The sequence below is a fragment of the Schistocerca americana genome, chromosome 2 (assembly GCF_021461395.2).
Source record: "Schistocerca americana isolate TAMUIC-IGC-003095 chromosome 2, iqSchAmer2.1, whole genome shotgun sequence".
NCBI lineage: Eukaryota > Metazoa > Arthropoda > Insecta > Orthoptera > Acrididae > Schistocerca > Schistocerca americana.
In genome coordinates, this window is record NC_060120.1 from 664,127,739 (window position 1) to 664,136,102 (window position 8,364).

General features: G+C 39.8%; 1 non-coding gene across 1 annotated transcript; it reads left to right on the forward strand.

Moving 5' to 3' along the window:
• The first annotated feature begins 270 nt into the window (after positions 1–270).
• On the forward strand, positions 271–345 carry Trnat-cgu. The gene has a single exon. It is a non-coding gene; the product is annotated as a tRNA-Thr (tRNA).
• Positions 346–8,364: the final 8,019 nt, after the last annotated feature.

Consider the following 8,364-nt stretch of genomic DNA (forward strand, 5'->3'; position numbering starts at 1 on the left):
TCCACGGAAACTGTTCTTTCGGAAACAGATACTACCGTCATATATATAGTTAAAAAATATGGGTTCCCGGCCTTTGACCTTCTTGTGCGAACGCACACGCTATGCCCGAACTCGTACGGGACTTGGTAGATTAATCTGTCACGAGTAATGAGTATGATGGGCAAACATCTATTAGGCGCACTACGAATGTAGTGTTGTGGACATGTTGGGAATGTGGATCTCGCGGGGAGCATGCAAGGGATAAGTCCCTGCAGACGCACTATCGTCTGTGCCCGCGGTGGCTCAGATGGATAGAGCGTCTGCCACGTAAGCAGGAGGTACCGGGTTCGAGTCCCGGTCGGGGCACACATTTTCAACATGTCCCCAATGAAGTGTATCAACGCCTGCTTGCAGCTAGGGTGTCTATTTAATTATCATTTCAGTTTCACAAACACTTTTCTCATGTTAAATTCGTTACGTAAAATTTGCCTTGCGCGTTCTTCATCAATTCGTACAGTTTCAGCAATTGATCTAGTACTCAGCCGACTGTCACATCGAATCAGGTTACCTACTTTTTCGATATTTCCATCCGTTTTTTATGTTGGAAAGCGTCCTGGGCGTTTTCTCGCCAATCTTGGAAACGCTTGAACCACTCAAAAACCAGCATACGTAATAAAAATCTCTTCTTCTTACACTTATTTTCGCAAAGAATACCTGTCAGTAGCAGTTTTTCCGAATTTTCTGTGAAATGTCTCGACCGCTCGATGCCCTATTATTTCACTTATAATTTTTTCCGCCAAAACAAAATAACAGCTTTTACAAAAACGAAGGCCGCGGCCATTTATTTTGTCTTCCGACACCACAGACGCCGAGTTCGACAGAGAAGGCATTATGTTCTGTCGCAAATGTCTGATAGAACACACCTATCTGTACATACGTACTATATAGATCTTCTACTTTTAACTGACTAAGCGAAAGCAGACTCCCAAAAGAACTTTGCTACTATCTCCGAAAAGTCCTTTTACATTCTGGAAAATGCTCTCTCATATAAAAGTTTCACGCGTAAACAGTTAAAAAAATTGTTATCAGTGTGGTTTGTACGCGATATCTTTGCTGCGACGATACTGTCCTCCATTACCACACCCACGCGACATCTTCAAAACAATCACTAGCAGATACGCTTTTCCTGTTCTCCGTAATTGTGGTGTTACTTTTTATTGCAGTTTACGCATCTTCTACAGGACAACAGCACGAGGTAATCGGAGTTTTGGCTGATACTCTGCCGACGCACAACGTTTGGTATCGATCTGAGTGTCTGACATCTGGAGGTTTGGGTGTTAGTAGGCAGTTGTATAAGCCACAGCGCCATCTGAACACAGTGTTTACGGCAAACGAGAGGGGTGTCTCGGCATACCGAACGCCCGATCCACATTCCCACCTACCAACACCTGTCCGTGGTCCCTGTCTGTGCCCTCCATGCTCGCTACTTTGAGATTCCCATAGGAGGTCGGACGTAATTGTGTATCCGTACTGAAGATGGTGGGTTCATTGCACTTCGAGGCAAATTAATTATATGAGTGCTTGGTGTCTATTCTTTTGGACATGTCTGAAAGAACTAACTCCATGCATTCTTATGTGTCCGCAAGAACAGAAACCACGCACTCCTTCGACTGAGACGGCTTCACGCCTCACAGTTATTGGCTGTTTATTTTTGGTGCATGCGATACTTGCTCTGTGACAGCATTAGTTCCGTTATTTTATTGCCACATCTCTAACACGTGTGTGGTCCTCAGTTTGACCAATCACAGTTGATTGTATGTTGTTTACGAATATGGACACGATTTGCAGTATTTTCGTTGAACGCTTATGCTCATTTGCGAAGTCAAAATCTAGCATTGGCTTGTAAAATTAAACTCATTGTAAACAATATTTGATAATTCGTAAAAGAGCGCTCATTTTACTTTGGAGCGCTGTAGATGATGCAGAACTGGTCCTTGGCCGTTTTTCCACCTTTCACAGTAGATGTCAGTCATGGCAATGAAGCCAGCTCTATATTTTCCATGTTATTGCACGTTACAGTTAATTTTATTGGACTGTATCATCGTGACATTTTATTTAACCAGCTTTCTTTCAGTATGCCATAAGTAAGGTTGAGTGAAGTTCTGATATAGTTTTATCGTGACCATTACGACGATAATTACATGTATACTTAGGTTTCCCGTGGGTCAGTTTGTTTAGTTTCTAGAAAAATTCCAGTTCTGACCAGTATTACTAGTCACAGCTTGGATGTTTCTGACGAATAACTTTTGCCTTCATTCGGAAAACCCATCAGTGAGTCGCAGATCACAGTCCAAATGCAGCTGGAAAGGTGAAATAAGTGGAAATTATAGCTTGAGTATGTGCGGCTGGTCCCGGCGGAGGTTCGAGTCATCCCTCGGACAAGGGTGTGTGTGTTTGTCCTTAGGATAATTTAGGTTGAGTAGTGTGTAAGCTTAGGGACTGATAACCTTAGCAGTTAAGTCCTATAAGATTTCACACACTTTCTTTTTTTTTTTTATATATATAGCTTGAGTAACCTGGCTGTAGACCATTAGCTTCCAACATGTAGAAAATTACTGAAGGGAAAGAGAGAGAAGAAAGAACTCCACATTGTTCGCAGTTTCCGGAAAGAGTTTAAGCAGCTTTGGCAATTACACCCGAAAACAATAGTGCAAAATGATGTTCAAAAATAGTATTCTTAGCGGTAAAAGCGTTTCAGAGCATCAGAAAAGGCTACGTAACTGCTCCGCACAGTTATTAATTCTTAATTACTCTGATAATTGTTAAAGACAAGTGGAGGGACTAATTGCAGTGAAATTTTCAGCTTAAAGTCAGGGAAGCCACCAAAAGTGACTCGGTCAGCAAAATGTCATGCCTTCTGACATCGAAGGACGTTTGGCATAGGGCGCTTCCCTGTTATCTCTGCAGTGAGGCCTAGGATAGTGTCTTGTGAGAGGCTGCTAACGTTTTGCTGAAACCCAGTGCATCGTTAGAGTTGTGTCTACACTCGACAGTCCGTGCTTCCGTCGACGGTGTGCAACGTGCAGGTATTACTTAGATTTGTTCGCGTTACATTAAAACGGTAGTACAGAAGACTGTATACTTCTGTTTCTTTATTTTATCAGAGCGAGCTTTGTAGAATGTAACATCTCATAGCAATATAATGTATTCAGAAATGTATCAGCAAAAAATAAGTTTTTGTTTGTACTGGGTCCTCAGAAATAAGATACTGTTCGACTGTAACATGATCTTGGTGTCTCAACAACGTTGGAACCCACCATACACTTAAAAAAACGTAACAACGTCACACCAGTTTTCGTAGTGAGTTGCTTTGTGGCTGCATTACTTTTTCTAGTATTTATGCATTAAACTCAAGTAGCTTTTAAATTAAAACTGTAGATAGATAGCGTCTGCGGACGCTTTTACATTACAGCTGCCTCACAATGGTACCTCAACAGATGTTTGCCTAGAGTTGGCTTTTATTTGTGTGTTTAAAAGTTTCGGATATTTACATAAATTAGAGACAAAAAACTATTGCATAAGATATGTCAGAGTCCAGCCATGTATTAAGACGCCAAGGTAGAAATCAAGGTACATATTCGGACCGGAACACATGACGTTATGGAATAATTGTCACACACAACACGAATAAAGGAGGAAATACTACACATAGTAAAGAACAGAGCTCTTAATACCAACCACTGCACACAATGCAGAAACGATATCAGATTTTTCAAGTCTTGTTGGTTCTTCCTGCGTTTCCTTTTCATTGTATGCTGAAGTTTATTGCCCATATGCGTCATTCTTCAATAATTTCAGATAGTATGATGATGTGTTTTACTTTTGATCAATTTGATTGTATATTTCCCGATTCTCCAGTAGATTATTCATTTTTCTTGGTTCTAATATCTCCTTTTGACGTTTCTTTACCACGAAGCAACAACGAGAAATAACCTTGCAAACAAAAAACTAAAATAATTACAAAAACCATTACGTAGCCTGTTAGTTTGTTTTAAACTACATGAAACTAATTTACATCGTAGTATTTGTATAATTTCTAGTGCTCCGTTTTCAGGTAGCATGAATACTCTTCAACAACGGTTCCATATTTGCAGTTGATGAAATTGTAAACACAGTTTCCCAGTAGCCCAAAAAATTGGTTTACGTTTCTCGTTTTTCAGTGAGAATTATGGTCTAAAATCAGGCTGTAAACGGTTGTCGATTTTTCTTCTTATTTCTATTTCCCGATTTGCACAATTTACAGTGTTCTGATAGTTATTTATATGTTCATTGAATCATATTTGTGACAACGCTTTGTTATGTAGAATGTGCGTCAGTCAGTTCACATACAAAATACATTTCTTTTCTGCGAAAATATTTTTACATGTTGGCCATTCAAAGCATTGGTTGTTACGTCAACCTTAGCCTCAGATAATATTTAATACCGGTAATCCAACCACACACAGATTTTATCTACTGAGATATTTATGTTTGTCTGTCAGTAACTTTAATTGATATGGACAACGGTCAGATGTGGCGACACATATTGTTTCTTTCTGCATAAGAGTACGGTTTACATGTGGTGAGATTCTGCTATATTTGTTCTTAGTGATACGTATGAGAATGCGGTTTCTATAATTGCAAATAATACTTGACAATAAAATTCTGAAGGGAGTGTTTCTTAAACAGCCACCTGGTTCTTGATAGGTGGAGTCTTATTTCAAATCGCTGACTGAATTTACCTGTCAGTTTATATATCATCATGGGCGAAAAGTGACTGGAGCATCACCACGGAGCAATTCATATCGTATTTTTCTCTAATAATGCTGTGGTTAAGCATTAGACTAGCAATCGGCAGGACAGTGGTTCGATTCCCCACCCGACCATCCAAGTGTAAGAATTTCTTTGTTTCCCTAAACAGCGTAAGACAAATTCCGGGATAGTCCTCTGAAAATGACCTTAGTCTTCCTCTCGTAAACTCAGTTGCAGGGGTCTACTACCTTGCTGAAGGTAGAATAGCTTGAAAGGCTTTCATCCATATTAGTTCCTATTCTGACATAATTTTAATCTTCTAGGTCAGTCATTTACAGTGGGAACCCTAGATATTTAAGTTTTATTGCTGCATCTAACCCTACTCTTGACACAGGTCAGCACTGCCTCTGTTATTTCTATCAAAGTCTCAACTGTCCCAGCACTGCGAGAGAGCCAGAAAAGAGTTAGCAACTTTGGCAGAGAAACAAGGATGACTTATTTAGTCGAGCGCTGACCGTAAAGGGCAATAGTTACCGTTCTATTCTCAATACGTCACACAGACACTCTGTCAAGTAACACAAAAGCGATTAGTCATCTTATTTCCCACCATTTTGGTGTAATGATTACCAATTCTAACGAAATCCAGTTGTACAAACTGTATAAACTTCTGACTCCGGGTTTGGATGTTGTCTTGATACAAGAACGACATAGGAGATCCAGTATTCGAGTCAGAGTTTAATAGATCTTTGGAAGACTTCTGAATAAGGAAGATAGATGTGATAGATAACGTTACTTTGTAATTTCTAAAGTCAGTGGGGGCAAGCGACAAGCAAATGAATATTCTAGTCGCTGTCTAGAATCTATGGAACAAGAGACATACAACTAGAGTTTCGGCAGAATATCATCCACACAATCCTGAAGAAGGCAAGGGGAGATAAGTGCGACAACTATTGAACAATAATGCTTAGCAGTGCATACATGCACGTTGCTGACAGAAATGACATACAAAAGAATGGAAAGGATCTGTTAGAAGATCAATTTCGCTGCAGAAGTAAAATCAACAGAGAGGCAACTCTAACATTCCGCTTGATAATGGAACAAAAACTTAGAAAAGTCAAGAAAATTCATAAGATTTGTCGACCTAGAAAAAGCGTCCGAGAACGTAAAATGGTGCAAGATGTTCAAAAATATTAGAAAAACAGGAGTAAGCTATAGAAAATGCGGATAGTACACAATTTTCATAAGAGCCAAGAGGGAACAAGAAGAACTGAAGACCAAGCGCGAAGTGTTTTGATCAAAAAGGGTGCGGGACAGGGATGATATATCTCGTCCCTGCTGTTCAACCTATACATCGAAAAAGCAATAAAAGCACGGTTTAACAGTGGGATTACAGTTCAAGGTGAAAGGGTATTAGTGATAACATTCGATGTTGACACTGCTGTCCTCAGTGACAATGAAAATGAATTACAGGATCTACTGAATAGAATGAACAGTCTAATGAAACATGAACCTTGGCGTCGGTGAGGTGGCATACGTGCCTCAGCGATACAGATAGCCGTACTGTAGGTGTAAGAGCAACAGAGTGGTATCTGTTGAGAGGCCAGACAAATACTTTATTACTGAAGAGGGACAGCAGTCTTCTCAGCAGTTGCAGGGGCAGCAGTCTGGATGATTGACTGATCTGGCCTTGTAACATCAACCAAAACTACCATGCTGCGTTGGTACTGCGACCGGCTGAAATCAAGGCGAAACCACAGCTGTACTTTTTCCAGAGAGCATGCAGCTCTACTATATGATAGTGATGTTGGCGTCCTCTTGGGTAAAATATTCCAGAGATCATTAGTCCCCCATTCGGATCTCTGGGCGAAGACTACTCAGGACAAAGCGTCATCAGGAGAAATAGAACTGGCGGTCTATGTATCGGATTGTGGAATGTTAGATTGCTTAATCGGGCAGATAGGTTGGAAAATTTAAAAAGGAAAATGGATAGATCGAAGTCAGATATGATGGTAATTAGTGAAATTCGATGACAAGAGGATCACAACTTCTGGTTTGGTGAATACAGCATTATAAATACAAAATCGAATAGAAGTAATGCAGGAGTAGGTTTAATAATGAATAAGAAGTCACGAACACTTGTAAGCTACTAGGAACAGCATAGTGAAAGCAATTTCGTAGCCAAGGCAGACACTAAGCCCACACCTACCACAGCAGTACAAGTTTATACGCCAACTCAACAAAAATATGATGAGACAACAGCAATTATTCAGATAGTTAAGGGAAAAGAAAATGTAATTGTGATGGGGGACTGGAATTCGATAGAAGGAAAAAGAAGAGAAGGAAAAACAGTAAGTGAATATCGACTGGGGGGAAGTAATGAGAGAGGAAGCCACCTTGTAGAATTTTGCGCAGAACATAACTTAATCATCGTTAACACTTGGTTTAAGAATCATGAAAGAAGGTTTGATACGTAGAAAAGACATAGAGACACGGGAAGGTTTCAGATAGATTATATAATGCATTATGTAATAGTAAGACAGGGATTTCGAACTCAGATTTTAAACTGCAAAACATTTTCCTGAGCAGATGTGGACTCTGACCGCAATTTATGGTTATGAACTGTAGATTAAAACAGAAGAAATTGCAAAAAAGTAGAAATTAAGGAGGTCGTACCTGGATACACTGAAAGAAACAGAGGTTGATGAGAGAGTCAGAGGGAGCATTAGCCAACATAAGACCAGAACAGGTGACAGGAACATAGTAGAAGATGAATGGGTAGATTTAAGAGATGGAGTAGTGAATGCAGCAGAGGATCAAATAGGTAAAAACACAAGGGCAACTATACTTGGAGAGCGCAGGAGATGTTAACTCATGAAAGGAGAAAATATAAAAATGCAGCAAATGAATCAGGCGAAAAAAAATACAAAAGCCTAAAAAATGAGACTGATAGGAAGTGCAAAATGGCTAAGCAGGAGTGGCTAGAGAACAAATGTAAGGATTTAGAAGCATATTTTAGTTGGGGAAATATAGATACAAAGAACAGGAAAATTAAAGAGGCCTTTGTGGAAAAGAGAAGCAGCTGAATGAATACCAAGAGTTCAGATGGAAAACCAGTCCTAAGCAAAGAAGGGAAAGCTGAAAGGTGGAAGGAGTACATAGAGGGTCTTTATATGGGAGATGAACTTGAAGGCAGTATTGTAATAATGGGACTTAGGTGAAGATAAGATGGATAATATGATAATGCGACAAGAATTTGACAGAGCTCCTTCGACCATAGATATTGGTAGACTGGTCATGACGTATATTTCGTGGCACCAACATCTCTACTGCTATACCACGTGACTATTGGCAAAACAATGGTGGCATGCTTATGGTTGTACCGAGCGTTTTGTGAAGGGAAGTAACATTAAATTTCACGTGTAAGTATTATTAGTATAATTTAGCGGCATTTCTTGAATACTGATAAACTATTGTGTGTATCATAGCATTACCCAGAACGCCACAGTTACGTAAATTGGCGGTTTGAAGTGCTGTGTGTGTTTCCAGGCGCACAGTGCAATCGTATATATTTCTTGAAATGGTAAGCTACAAAGC